Here is a 14157-nt window from a genome sequence, read left to right on the forward strand (position 1 = left end):
AGATGGACTTAATTATGTTGATGGTCCAAGTATGTTAACATCAAACTTATTTTACAGGTTGGGACAGTGACCTCTCATCGCTTTTGCTGCTGTTACACCTGATTCCTCCCTCTGCTCAGGGTCGGAAAAAACCAGGAAAGGTGTCGGCAACACACGCAGAGAAACATCTTGTGATCTTCAAAAAGATTGGTATTTTTTCTTAATTTAGTATACACTGTTTTGAATGATACTACAACCATGTAATTCTAATAATCTCTCCCATGTGTGTTTGTCTTCTCAGACTGGAACAAGCATCCAAGAGCATCTCGATGCCATCACTGCAAGCACTCAACCCTATCTCCTGGCTGTTGGAGTTAGGAAGAATGCAATCCACCAGTTCTTCATCATACTTGACAAGAATGCCATACCTTGCAGGTCAACCTCTTCTCTGGGTGCTTTTGATGAAATCTTTAAGGCCCATTTTGTGTGTTTGGCACATCATACAACACCATGCTCCACAACATGTACACGTTCATCCAGACAACCGTTTACAATATTGATGTTGGGAAAGTCAAGGAGAGTCCTCGTGTTGCTGAAGTTAGGGCGAGGTTGCTTCATTAGTGCTTGAAGTATCTCCACCGTGAAGTGTTTTGTTTGTCAGGCCGAGTTAACTTGTTCAAATATGCTTGTTAGACATTTACGATTAGTTCACGGTTACTTACCTGGAAAAAATCTCCGTCTTAAATGTGTTAAGTCTGGATGTAGCTCTGTGTTTGGTACTTTTTCTGGTTTTAGGAAACATTTAAACACCAAACACAATGAGTATATAGACCAGCAGTTTGACACTGATGTAAATTCATGCAGTACAGGAGAGGCAGTGTCAGATAATGGATACAAGACAGCCACCACATCTGATGTGGATGATACAGCCGAAACATCGGAACTGTCAAAAAGGTCTAATAGGAGCACTCTAGACATGTGTGCCAGTGCTGTTGCACAACTCAAGGCAGCAGGATTAAGTCAGTCTACTGTAAATAGTTTTGTTTCGTCCATGGAAGAAGTGGTTTCCGAGATACATTGTCATGCTAAAGATGCAGCTTTATGGTGCTTATCTACAGAGGACAAAGAAAATAAGAACAGAATAGAACAATCATTCCAAAAGTTGGAAAACCCATTCACAGCTTTAAATTCAGAAGTTAAACGAAACAAACACTTTAAACAGAAATGGGGAAATGTTGAGCCTGTTGAAAAAGTGCTGGGAACAAGATTTGACAGCCGAAGAAACAAAACCACTGGGACATATGACCAGGTCGTTGTAACTGATAAGTTTGCATATGTTCCCATTTTGGAAACATTGAAGACAATTTTTCAAAACCCTGAACTTCCAGACATGGTAAAGCCCAGGCACATCTCCAAGGAAGGTGTATATATAGACTTGAGAGATGCCACTTATCTTAAAGAAAGTCCCCTATTTTCTATTAAAAAAGATGCCTTACAAATTCAACTGTTTTACGATGATTTTGAAACTGCAAATCCATTGGGTTCTAAAAAGGGTTTACATAAATTAGGTGCTATATATTTTACGTTAAGGAATTTCCCCCCAATCTTTAATTCCTCTTTGATAAATATTCATTTGGGTGCACTTTTCCATGCACAGGACATCAAGCGTTACGGTTTTGATTTGATACTTGAGCCACTTGTCAATGATCTGAAAGTACTCGAGACAGAAGGACTCAAAATTCCTATGTTTAAACATTTGATTCATGGTACCATAGTTCAGGTCACTGGGGACAATCTTGGTTTGCATGGTCTTTTTGGGTTTGTGGAGTCATTTTCGGCTCGATATTGCTGTCGTTTCTGTCTCCTTGAGAAACATTGTTTTCAAACTGTGTTTTGTGAAGATGACCCAGAAGTTGTACTAAGAACTGTTGATATGCATAAACAACACTGCCAAACTATACAAACAGATCCTACGCTACCTCATGTATATGGTGTGAAACGCAGTTGTCTGTTAAATTCTCTTCAGTATTTCAACACAGCCAACAATTTTTCTGTAGATATCATGCATGATATTTTAGAGGGTGTTGCTCAGTTTGAAGTGAAACTTGTTCTGCAGTACATTCAGGAGAATTTTCTAAATGCTGAACAACTGGCTGGTAGAATACATGCTTTTGACTACGGTTACAATCAGCAGCGAAACCGTCCGCCAAGAGTTAAGTTGTTTAATGGAAGTAATGATTTAGGGTTGAATGCCATACAGTCTTGGTGCTTATTGCGTAATATGCCTTTGCTTTTTGGTGATTTAATAGAGACAGGTGACAAGTACTGGCTTCTTCTGCTTTTGCTTCTACAGATTGTTAACATTGTATTTTCACCAGTTTTGTCAGATGGCATGACCATTTATCTCAAACATTTAATTATTGATCATCATCGGCTCTTCAAGCAGTTATTTCCTACAATCAACCTCTTGCCAAAGCATCACTTTATTATACATTACCCTCGAATTATAAGGACTGTCGGACCAATTTTGCACATGTGGTGCATGCGTTATGAAGCCAAACATAATTTCTTTAAGAGACAATTAAAAAGCTTTAAAAACATTACAAAGACGTTAGCAAGAAAGCACCAAAGTTGTATGGCAATGTATCAGGAGTCCTTTAGCCAAGAAAGATTAACTGTTGGTCCAGGAAAGATCCTGATGCTTAGTGAGCTCAAAGAAGGTGCAGATATTGCTTCTAAGTTTGGAGCTGTAACTAGTGTGTTTTCTGCCAAGTGGATAAAACATAATGGTACAGAGTACCGCCGTGACTTCATTGTCTGTACTGAAGTAGCATTTGAGATGCCTGTTTTTTATCAAATCAAAACTATTGCTTTGAAAGATGACAGTGTATTGCTCTGTGGAAAACTGTTGGAAACTGTGTGTTTTGATGACCATTACCATGCTTTTAAGGTCAGGTTGCATCCGGACCGAGTTCTAAAGGTGTTTAACATAAATGATCTGTTTTACTTCAAACCATTTGATGCTCAAATGACTTATGGAATGAGAGATTCTATCCTGTATGTAATTCCATATTGCCATTTTATGCAGACCTGAGGTCAGTGGTTTTTGTCAGTGGAGTTTGTGTGTTCTCCTTGAAATGCTTTGATACCTTGGCCTGATGAAAATAAAGTTGTTGAATGCATTATTTTGTGGTAACTTGTGATTACTCACGTATATTTGACATTGTAACATTGAAACATTAAGTATTTGCAACCTGACATTGAAAATTATAATTGATGTGTAGATTAAACACCAAGGTTTACACAAGTGTGGTGTAAACTTTTATCTCAATGTAGCATTAATTAGCATAGGAATTTAACTCAAAGAAGAGCTCTTTGAAGAATGAATTAACACTACTTAGAATAATTATTACACTGTCAAGAGTTATTTAACCTGTAGTGTTAAGTCTAAACAACTCAACACAGTGTAAGCGAGTGTTAGTGTTAAGTCTAAATAACTCAATACAGTGTAAGCACGTGTTAAAATTTTACTCAATTTAGAGTTAATTTAACTCTAAAATAATAACACTTCGAGAAGAGTCAATTTAACACCAATTCCGGTTAGGACCAAATACACTCAGGAAAAGTGTTAAATTGAACTCTTTTAGTGTTAGTTTGACACTGCAAATTTTACTGTGTATAGTCTTGCTTGATGGATTGGGAACAACCTGGCTTTATATCTCGAAGAGCGCATACGCACCTCTGGTTTCCAAAGCCATCTGAACGGTCGACGACTGTAACAATCAATTATGCAGAAGCCGCGACACGGCAAATCTGTCTCCTGGTCAAAGACATTTCACGCAGAGTTCTGAAATCTTCCACATGACAAAACGTTGCAGAGAGAACCAAAGTGTTGGTTTGGATCAGTCGATTCCTTGCATAGAGAGAACCAAATTGTGGAATCAGCTAAACTTGGCACGGATCCAAGTATCGATCAACATCAAGGCCGTTATTGCAACCGCAATCGCTCCACATCCCAGCCGTGTCGCAAATCACACAGTCCAGCACATCATGAGACAGATGCAAACATTACTGTGACTGATTTTCGTTTGAACAATCAACATAAATCCACTCAGAACATGATCCCTTCATCCAAGCTCCATTCAAGAACTCGGAACAGTCATCAACGGTGGTAGGACAGTGAACAAAGTCACACCTTTCCACCAGATCCCTGCTCAGAAGGGAACATCTGCATCTTCATCATGGATAGCGAGACCACTCCTTAGAAACACATTTCTCAAAGAACAAACTATAGAAATGATCCCTGAAAGTATAGTCTTGCTTGATGGATTGGGAACAACCTGGCTTTATATCTCAAGGAGCGCATACGTACCTCTGGTTTCCAAAGCCATCTGAACGGTCGACACCTGTAACAATCAATCATGCAGAAGCCGCGACACATGGAATCTGTCTCTTGGTCAAAGACATTTCACGCAGAGTTCTGAAATCTTCCACATGACAAAACGTTGCAGAGAGAACCAAAGTGTTGGTTTGGATCAGTCGATTCCTTGCATAGAGAGAACCAAATTGTGGAATCAGCTAAACTTGGCACGGATCCAAGTATTGATCAACATCAAGGCCGTTATTGCAACCGCAATCGCTCCACATCCCAGCCGTGTCGCAAATCGCACAGTCAAGCACATCATGAGACAGATGCAAACATTACTGTGACTGATTTACGTTTGAACAATCAACGTAAATCCACTCAGAACATGATCCCTTCATCCAAGTTCCATTCAAGAACTCGGAACAGTCATCAACGGTGGTAGGACAGTGAACAAAGTCACACCTTTCCACCTGATTCCTGCTCAGAAGGGAACATCTGCATCTTCATCATGGATAGCGAGACCACTCCTTAGAAACACATTTCTCAAAGAACAAACTATAGAAATGATCCCTGAAAGTATAGTCTTGCTTGATGAATTGGGAACAACTTGGCTTTATATCTCGAGGAGCGCATACGCACCTCTGGTTTCCAAAGCCATCTGAACGGTCGACACCTGTAACAATCAATCATGCAGAAGCCGCGACACGTGGAATCTGTCTCTTGGTCAAAGACATTTCACGCAGAGTTCTGAAATCTTCCACATGACAAAACGTTGAAGAGAGAACCAAAGTGTGGGTTTGGATCAGTCGATTCCTTGCATAGAGAGAACCAAATTGTGGAATCAGCTAAACTTGGCACGGATCCAAGTATCGATCAACATCAAGGCCGCTATTGCAACGGCAATCGCTCCACATCCCAGCCGTGTCGCAAATCGCACAGTCCAGCACATCATGAGACAGATGCAAACATTCCTGTGACTGATTTTCGTTTGAACAATCAATGTAAATCCACTCAGAACATGATCCCTTCATCCAAGTTCCATTCAAGAACTCGGAACAGTCATCAACAGTGGTAGGACAGTGAACAAAGCCACACCTTTCCACCAGATTCCTGCTCAGAAGGGAACATCTGCATCTTCATCATGGATAGCGAGACCACTCCTTAAAAACACATTTCTCAAAGAACAAACTATAGAAATGATCTCTGAAAGTATAGTCTTGCTTGATGGATTGGGAACAACCTGGCTTTATATCTCAAGGAGCGCATACGCACCTCTGGTTTCCAAAGCCATCTGAACGGTCGACACCTGTAACAATCAATCATGCAGAAGCCGCGACACATGGAATCTGTCTCTTGGTCAAAGACATTTCACGCAGAGTTCTGAAATCTTCCACATGACAAAACGTTGCAGAGAGAACCAAAGTGTTGGTTTGGATCAGTCGATTCCTTGCATAGAGAGAACCAAATTGTGGAATCAGCTAAACTTGGCACGGATCCAAGTATCGATCAACATCAAGGCCGTTATTGCAACCGCAATCGCTCCACATCCCAGCCGTGTCGCAAATCACACAGTCCAGCACATCATGAGACAGATGCAAACATTACTGTGACTGATTTTCGTTTGAACAATCAACGTAAATCCACTCAGAACATGATCCCTTCATCCAAGCTCCATTCAAGAACTCGGAACAGTCATCAACGGTGGTAGGACAGTGAACAAAGTCACACCTTTCCACCAGATCCCTGCTCAGAAGGGAACATCTGCATCTTCATCATGGATAGCGAGACCACTCCTTAGAAACACATTTCTCAAAGAGCAAACTATAGAAATGATCCCTGAAAGTATAGTCTTGCTTGATGGATTGGGAACAACCTGGCTTTATATCTCAAGGAGCGCATACGTACCTCTGGTTTCCAAAGCCATCTGAACGGTCGACACCTGTAACAATCAATCATGCAGAAGCCGCGACACATGGAATCTGTCTCTTGGTCAAAGACATTTCACGCAGAGTTCTGAAATCTTCCACATGACAAAACGTTGCAGAGAGAACCAAAGTGTTGGTTTGGATCAGTCGATTCCTTGCATAGAGAGAACCAAATTGTGGAATCAGCTAAACTTGGCACGGATCCAAGTATTGATCAACATCAAGGCCGTTATTGCAACCGCAATCGCTCCACATCCCAGCCGTGTCGCAAATTGCACAGTCCAGCACATCATGAGACAGATGCAAACATTACTGTGACTGATTTACGTTTGAACAATCAACGTAAATCCACTCAGAACATGATCCCTTCATCCAAGTTCCATTCAAGAACTCGGAACAGTCATCAACGGTGGTAGGACAGTGAACAAAGTCACACCTTTCCACCAGATTCCTGCTCAGAAGGGAACATCTGCATCTTCATCATGGATAGCGAGACCACTCCTTAGAAACACATTTCTCAAAGAACAAACTATAGAAATGATCCCTGAAAGTATAGTCTTGCTTGATGGATTGGGAACAACCTGGCTTTATATCTCGAGGAGCGCATACGCACCTCTGGTTTCCAAAGCCATCTGAACGGTCGACACCTGTAACAATCAATCATGCAGAAGCCGCGACACGTGGAATCTGTCTCTTGGTCAAAGACATTTCACGCAGAGTTCTGAAATCTTCCACATGACAAAACGTTGCAGAGAGAACCAAAGTGTTGTTTTGGATCAGTCGATTCCTTGCATAGAGAGAACCAAATTGTGGAATCAGCTAAACTTGGCACGGATCCAAGTATCGATCAACATCAAGGCCGTTATTGCAACCGCAATCGCTCCACATCCCAGCCGTGTCGCAAATCGCACAGTCCAGCACATCATGAGACAGATGCAAACATTACTGTGACTGATTTTCGTTTGAACAATCAACTGTAAATCCACTCAGAACATGATCCCTTCATCCAAGTTCCATTCAAGAACTCGGAACAGTCATCAACGGTGGTAGGACAGTGAACAAAGTCACACCTTTCCACCAGATTCCTGCTCAGAAGGGAACATCTGCATCTTCATCATGGATAGCGAGACCACTCCTTAGAAACACATTTCTCAAAGAACAAACTATAGAAATGATCCCTGAAAGTATAGTCTTGCTTGATGGATTGGGAACAACCTGGCTTTATATCTCGAGGAGCGCATACGCACCTCTGGTTTCCAAAGCCATCTGAACGGTCGACACCTGTAACAATCAATCATGCAGAAGCCGCGACACGTGGAATCTGTCTCTTGGTCAAAGACATTTCACGCAGAGTTCTGAAATCTTCCACATGACAAAACGTTGCAGAGAGAACCAAAGTGTTGGTTTGGATCAGTCGATTCCTTGCATAGAGAGAACCAAATTGTGGAATCAGCTAAACTTGGCACGGATCCAAGTATCGATCAACATCAAGGCCGTTATTGCAACCGCAATCGCTCCACATCCCAGCCGTGTCGCAAATCGCACAGTCCAGCACATCATGAGACAGATGCAAACATTCCTGTGACTGATTTTCGTTTGAACAATCAATGTAAATCCACTCAGAACATGATCCCTTCATCCAAGTTCCATTCAAGAACTCGGAACAGTCATCAACGGTGGTAGGACAGTGAACAAAGCCACACCTTTCCACCAGATTCCTGCTCAGAAGGGAACATCTGCATCTTCATCATGGATAGCGAGACCACTCCTTAGAAACACATTTCTCAAAGAACAAACTATAGAAATGATCCCTGAAAGTATAGTCTTGCTTGATGGATTGGGAACAACCTGGCTTTATATCTCGAGGAGCGCATACGCACCTCTGGTTTCCAAAGCCATCTGAACGGTCGACACCTGTAACAATCAATCATGCAGAAGCCGCGACACGTGGAATCTGTCTCTTGGTCAAAGACATTTCACGCAGAGTTCTGAAATCTTCCACATGACAAAACGTTGCAGAGAGAACCAAAGTGTTGGTTTGGATCAGTGGATTCCTTGCATAGAGAGAACCAAATTGTGGAATCAGCTAAACTTGGCACGGATCCAAGTATCGATCAACATCAAGGCCGTTATTGCAACCGCAATCGCTCCACATCCCAGCAGTGTCGCAAATCGCACAGTCCAGCACATCATGAGACAGATGCAAACATTACTGTGACTGATTTTCGTTTGAACAATCAATGTAAATCCACTCAGAACATGATCCCTTCATCCAAGTTCCATTCAAGAACTCGGAACAGTCATCAACGGTGGTAGGACAGTGAACAAAGCCACACCTTTCCACCAGATTCCTGCTCAGAAGGGAACATCTGCATCTTCATCATGGATAGCGAGACCACTCCTTAGAAACACATTTCTCAAAGAACAAACTATAGAAATGATCCCTGAAAGTATAGTCTTGCTTGATGGATTGGGAACAACCTGGCTTTATATCTCGAGGAGCGCATACGCACCTCTGGTTTCCAAAGCCATCTGAACGGTCGACGACTGTAACAATCAATTATTCAGAAGCCGCGACACGGCAAATCTGTCTCTTGGTCAAAGACATTTCACGCAGACTTCTGAAATCTTCCACATGACAAAACGTTGCAGAGAGAACCAAAGTGTTGGTTTGGATCAGTGGATTCCTTGCATAGAGAGAACCAAATTGTGGAATCAGCTAAACTTGGCACGGATCCAAGTATCGATCAACATCAAGGCCGTTATTGCAACCGCAATCGCTCCACATCCCAGCAGTGTCGCAAATCGCACAGTCCAGCACATCATGAGACAGATGCAAACATTACTGTGACTGATTTTCGTTTGAACAATCAATGTAAATCCACTCAGAACATGATCCCTTCATCCAAGTTCCATTCAAGAACTCGGAACAGTCATCAACGGTGGTAGGACAGTGAACAAAGCCACACCTTTCCACCAGATTCCTGCTCAGAAGGGAACATCTGCATCTTCATCATGGATAGCGAGACCACTCCTTAGAAACACATTTCTCAAAGAACAAACTATAGAAATGATCCCTGAAAGTATAGTCTTGCTTGATGGATTGGGAACAACCTGGCTTTATATCTCGAGGAGCGCATACGCACCTCTGGTTTCCAAAGCCATCTGAACGGTCGACGACTGTAACAATCAATTATGCAGAAGCCGAGACACGGCAAATCTGTCTCTTGGTCAAAGACATTTCACGCAGAGTTCTGAAATCTTCCACATGACAAAACGTTGCAGAGAGAACCAAAGTGTTGGTTTGGATCAGTCGATTCCTTGCATAGAGAGAACCAAATTGTGGAATCAGCTAAACTTGGCACGGATCCAAGTATCGATCAACATCAAGGCCGTTATTGCAACCGCAATCGCTCCACATCCCAGCAGTGTCGCAAATCGCACAGTCCAGCACATCATGAGACAGATGCAAACATTCCTGTGACTGATTTTCGTTTGAACAATCAATGTAAATCCACTCAGAACATGATCCCTTCATCCAAGTTCCATTCAAGAACTCGGAACAGTCATCAACGGTGGTAGGACAGTGAACAAAGCCACACCTTTCCACCAGATTCCTGCTCAGAAGGGAACATCTGCATCTTCATCATGGATAGCGAGACCACTCCTTAGAAACACATTTCTCAAAGAACAAACTATAGAAATGATCCCTGAAAGTATAGTCTTGCTTGATGGATTGGGAACAACCTGGCTTTATATCTCGAGGAGCGCATACGCACCTCTGGTTTCCAAAGCCATCTGAACGGTCGACGACTGTAACAATCAATTATGCAGAAGCCGAGACACGGCAAATCTGTCTCTTGGTCAAAGACATTTCACGCAGAGTTCTGAAATCTTCCACATGACAAAACGTTGCAGAGAGAACCAAAGTGTTGGTTTGGATCAGTGGATTCCTTGCATAGAGAGAACCAAATTGTGGAATCAGCTAAACTTGGCACGGATCCAAGTATCGATCAACATCAAGGCCGTTATTGCAACCGCAATCGCTCCACATCCCAGCAGTGTCGCAAATCGCACAGTCCAGCACATCATGAGACAGATGCAAACATTCCTGTGACTGATTTTCGTTTGAACAATCAATGTAAATCCACTCAGAACATGATCCCTTCATCCAAGTTCCATTCAAGAACTCGGAACAGTCATCAACGGTGGTAGGACAGTGAACAAAGCCACACCTTTCCACCAGATTCCTGCTCAGAAGGGAACATCTGCATCTTCATCATGGATAGCGAGACCACTCCTTAGAAACACATTTCTCAAAGAACAAACTATAGAAATGATCCCTGAAAGTATAGTCTTGCTTGATGGTTTGGGAACAACCTGGCTTTATATCTCGAGGAGCGCATACGCACCTCTGGTTTCCCAAGCCATCTGAACGGTCGACACCTGTAACAATCAATCATGCAGAAGCCGCGACACGTGGAATCTGTCTCTTGGTCAAAGACATTTCACGCAGAGTTCTGAAATCTCCCACATGACAAAACGTTGCAGAGAGAACCAAAGTGTTGGTTTGGATCAGTGGATTCCTTGCATAGAGAGAACCAAATTGTGGAATCAGCTAAACTTGGCACGGATCCAAGTATCGATCAACATCAAGGCCGTTATTGCAACCGCAATCGCTCCACATCCCAGCAGTGTCGCAAATCGCACAGTCCAGCACATCATGAGACAGATGCAAACATTACTGTGACTGATTTTCGTTTGAACAATCAATGTAAATCCACTCAGAACATGATCCCTTCATCCAAGTTCCATTCAAGAACTCGGAACAGTCATCAACGGTGGTAGGACAGTGAACAAAGCCACACCTTTCCACCAGATTCCTGCTCAGAAGGGAACATCTGCATCTTCATCATGGATAGCGAGACCACTCCTTAGAAACACATTTCTCAAAGAACAAACTATAGAAATGATCCCTGAAAGTATAGTCTTGCTTGATGGTTTGGGAACAACCTGGCTTTATATCTCGAGGAGCGCATACGCACCTCTGGTTTCCCAAGCCATCTGAACGGTCGACACCTGTAACAATCAATCATGCAGAAGCCGCGACACGTGGAATCTGTCTCTTGGTCAAAGACATTTCACGCAGAGTTCTGAAATCTTCCACATGACAAAACGTTGCAGAGAGAACCAAAGTGTTGGTTTGGATCAGTGGATTCCTTGCATAGAGAGAACCAAATTGTGGAATCAGCTAAACTTGGCACGGATCCAAGTATCGATCAACATCAAGGCCGTTATTGCAACCGCAATCGCTCCACATCCCAGCAGTGTCGCAAATCGCACAGTCCAGCACATCATGAGACAGATGCAAACATTACTGTGACTGATTTTCGTTTGAACAATCAATGTAAATCCACTCAGAACATGATCCCTTCATCCAAGTTCCATTCAAGAACTCGGAACAGTCATCAACGGTGGTAGGACAGTGAACAAAGCCACACCTTTCCACCAGATTCCTGCTCAGAAGGGAACATCTGCATCTTCATCATGGATAGCGAGACCACTCCTTAGAAACACATTTCTCAAAGAACAAACTATAGAAATGATCCCTGAAAGTATAGTCTTGCTTGATGGATTGGGAACAACCTGGCTTTATATCTCGAGGAGCGCATACGCACCTCTGGTTTCCAAAGCCATCTGAACGGTCGACGACTGTAACAATCAATTATGCAGAAGCCGAGACACGGCAAATCTGTCTCTTGGTCAAAGACATTTCACGCAGAGTTCTGAAATCTTCCACATGACAAAACGTTGCAGAGAGAACCAAAGTGTTGGTTTGGATCAGTGGATTCCTTGCATAGAGAGAACCAAATTGTGGAATCAGCTAAACTTGGCACGGATCCAAGTATCGATCAACATCAAGGCCGTTATTGCAACCGCAATCGCTCCACATCCCAGCCGTGTCGCAAATCGCACAGTCCAGCACATCATGAGACAGATGCAAACATTCCTGTGACTGATTTTCGTTTGAACAATCAATGTAAATCCACTCAGAACATGATCCCTTCATCCAAGTTCCATTCAAGAACTCGGAACAGTCATCAACGGTGGTAGGACAGTGAACAAAGCCACACCTTTCCACCAGATTCCTGCTCAGAAGGGAACATCTGCATCTTCATCATGGATAGCGAGACCACTCCTTAGAAACACATTTCTCAAAGAACAAACTATAGAAATGATCCCTGAAAGTATAGTCTTGCTTGATGGATTGGGAACAACCTGGCTTTATATCTCGAGGAGCGCATACGCACCTCTGGTTTCCAAAGCCATCTGAACGGTCGACGACTGTAACAATCAATTATGCAGAAGCCGAGACACGGCAAATCTGTCTCTTGGTCAAAGACATTTCACGCAGAGTTCTGAAATCTTCCACATGACAAAACGTTGCAGAGAGAACCAAAGTGTTGGTTTGGATCAGTGGATTCCTTGCATAGAGAGAACCAAATTGTGGAATCAGCTAAACTTGGCACGGATCCAAGTATCGATCAACATCAAGGCCGTTATTGCAACCGCAATCGCTCCACATCCCAGCCGTGTCGCAAATCGCACAGTCCAGCACATCATGAGACAGATGCAAACATTCCTGTGACTGATTTTCGTTTGAACAATCAATGTAAATCCACTCAGAACATGATCCCTTCATCCAAGTTCCATTCAAGAACTCGGAACAGTCATCAACGGTGGTAGGACAGTGAACAAAGCCACACCTTTCCACCAGATTCCTGCTCAGAAGGGAACATCTGCATCTTCATCATGGATAGCGAGACCACTCCTTAGAAACACATTTCTCAAAGAACAAACTATAGAAATGATCCCTGAAAGTATAGTCTTGCTTGATGGTTTGGGAACAACCTGGCTTTATATCTCGAGGAGCGCATACGCACCTCTGGTTTCCCAAGCCATCTGAACGGTCGACACCTGTAACAATCAATCATGCAGAAGCCGCGACACGTGGAATCTGTCTCTTGGTCAAAGACATTTCACGCAGAGTTCTGAAATCTCCCACATGACAAAACGTTGCAGAGAGAACCAAAGTGTTGGTTTGGATCAGTGGATTCCTTGCATAGAGAGAACCAAATTGTGGAATCAGCTAAACTTGGCACGGATCCAAGTATCGATCAACATCAAGGCCGTTATTGCAACCGCAATCGCTCCACATCCCAGCCGTGTCGCAAATCGCACAGTCCAGCACATCATGAGACAGATGCAAACATTACTGTGACTGATTTTCGTTTGAACAATCAATGTAAATCCACTCAGAACATGATCCCTTCATCCAAGTTCCATTCAAGAACTCGGAACAGTCATCAACGGTGGTAGGACAGTGAACAAAGCCACACCTTTCCACCAGATTCCTGCTCAGAAGGGAACATCTGCATCTTCATCATGGATAGCGAGACCACTCCTTAGAAACACATTTCTCAAAGAACAAACTATAGAAATGATCCCTGAAAGTATAGTCTTGCTTGATGGATTGGGAACAACCTGGCTTTATATCTCGAGGAGCGCATACGCACCTCTGGTTTCCAAAGCCATCTGAACGGTCGACGACTGTAACAATCAATTATGCAGAAGCCGAGACACGGCAAATCTGTCTCTTGGTCAAAGACATTTCACGCAGAGTTCTGAAATCTTCCACATGACAAAACGTTGCAGAGAGAACCAAAGTGTTGGTTTGGATCAGTGGATTCCTTGCATAGAGAGAACCAAATTGTGGAATCAGCTAAACTTGGCACGGATCCAAGTATCGATCAACATCAAGGCCGTTATTGCAACCGCAATCGCTCCACATCCCAGCCGTGTCGCAAATCGCACAGTCCAGCACAT

The 14157-nt window shown here is 43.0% G+C and overlaps 16 non-coding genes across 16 annotated transcripts; all 16 read right to left on the reverse strand.

Annotated features, from left to right (window-relative positions):
- Nucleotides 1–4085: 4085 nt before the first annotated feature.
- Nucleotides 4086–4298, reverse strand: LOC124487692. Its single transcript, XR_006958460.1, has one exon. It is a non-coding gene; the product is annotated as a small nucleolar RNA U3 (small nucleolar RNA).
- A 420-nt stretch (nt 4299–4718) lies between these two features.
- LOC124487659 lies at nt 4719–4931 on the reverse strand. The gene has a single exon (XR_006958429.1). It is a non-coding gene; the product is annotated as a small nucleolar RNA U3 (small nucleolar RNA).
- Nucleotides 4932–5351: 420 nt separating this feature from the next.
- On the reverse strand, nt 5352–5564 carry LOC124487697. The gene has a single exon (XR_006958465.1). It is a non-coding gene; the product is annotated as a small nucleolar RNA U3 (small nucleolar RNA).
- A 420-nt stretch (nt 5565–5984) lies between these two features.
- LOC124487701 lies at nt 5985–6197 on the reverse strand. The gene has a single exon (XR_006958469.1). It is a non-coding gene; the product is annotated as a small nucleolar RNA U3 (small nucleolar RNA).
- Nucleotides 6198–6617: 420 nt separating this feature from the next.
- On the reverse strand, nt 6618–6830 carry LOC124487749. Its single transcript, XR_006958510.1, has one exon. It is a non-coding gene; the product is annotated as a small nucleolar RNA U3 (small nucleolar RNA).
- Nucleotides 6831–7251: 421 nt separating this feature from the next.
- Nucleotides 7252–7464, reverse strand: LOC124487760. Its single transcript, XR_006958521.1, has one exon. It is a non-coding gene; the product is annotated as a small nucleolar RNA U3 (small nucleolar RNA).
- A 420-nt stretch (nt 7465–7884) lies between these two features.
- On the reverse strand, nt 7885–8097 carry LOC124487724. The gene has a single exon (XR_006958486.1). It is a non-coding gene; the product is annotated as a small nucleolar RNA U3 (small nucleolar RNA).
- A 420-nt stretch (nt 8098–8517) lies between these two features.
- Nucleotides 8518–8730, reverse strand: LOC124487726. Its single transcript, XR_006958487.1, has one exon. It is a non-coding gene; the product is annotated as a small nucleolar RNA U3 (small nucleolar RNA).
- A 420-nt stretch (nt 8731–9150) lies between these two features.
- Nucleotides 9151–9363, reverse strand: LOC124487728. The gene has a single exon (XR_006958489.1). It is a non-coding gene; the product is annotated as a small nucleolar RNA U3 (small nucleolar RNA).
- Nucleotides 9364–9783: 420 nt separating this feature from the next.
- LOC124487729 lies at nt 9784–9996 on the reverse strand. The gene has a single exon (XR_006958490.1). It is a non-coding gene; the product is annotated as a small nucleolar RNA U3 (small nucleolar RNA).
- Nucleotides 9997–10416: 420 nt separating this feature from the next.
- On the reverse strand, nt 10417–10629 carry LOC124487730. The gene has a single exon (XR_006958491.1). It is a non-coding gene; the product is annotated as a small nucleolar RNA U3 (small nucleolar RNA).
- Nucleotides 10630–11049: 420 nt separating this feature from the next.
- On the reverse strand, nt 11050–11262 carry LOC124487731. The gene has a single exon (XR_006958492.1). It is a non-coding gene; the product is annotated as a small nucleolar RNA U3 (small nucleolar RNA).
- Nucleotides 11263–11682: 420 nt separating this feature from the next.
- Nucleotides 11683–11895, reverse strand: LOC124487732. Its single transcript, XR_006958493.1, has one exon. It is a non-coding gene; the product is annotated as a small nucleolar RNA U3 (small nucleolar RNA).
- A 420-nt stretch (nt 11896–12315) lies between these two features.
- Nucleotides 12316–12528, reverse strand: LOC124487733. The gene has a single exon (XR_006958494.1). It is a non-coding gene; the product is annotated as a small nucleolar RNA U3 (small nucleolar RNA).
- A 420-nt stretch (nt 12529–12948) lies between these two features.
- Nucleotides 12949–13161, reverse strand: LOC124487734. The gene has a single exon (XR_006958495.1). It is a non-coding gene; the product is annotated as a small nucleolar RNA U3 (small nucleolar RNA).
- Nucleotides 13162–13581: 420 nt separating this feature from the next.
- On the reverse strand, nt 13582–13794 carry LOC124487735. Its single transcript, XR_006958496.1, has one exon. It is a non-coding gene; the product is annotated as a small nucleolar RNA U3 (small nucleolar RNA).
- Nucleotides 13795–14157: the final 363 nt, after the last annotated feature.

This window comes from Hypomesus transpacificus, chromosome 26, assembly GCF_021917145.1.
Source record: "Hypomesus transpacificus isolate Combined female chromosome 26, fHypTra1, whole genome shotgun sequence".
Classification (NCBI taxonomy): domain Eukaryota; kingdom Metazoa; phylum Chordata; class Actinopteri; order Osmeriformes; family Osmeridae; genus Hypomesus; species Hypomesus transpacificus.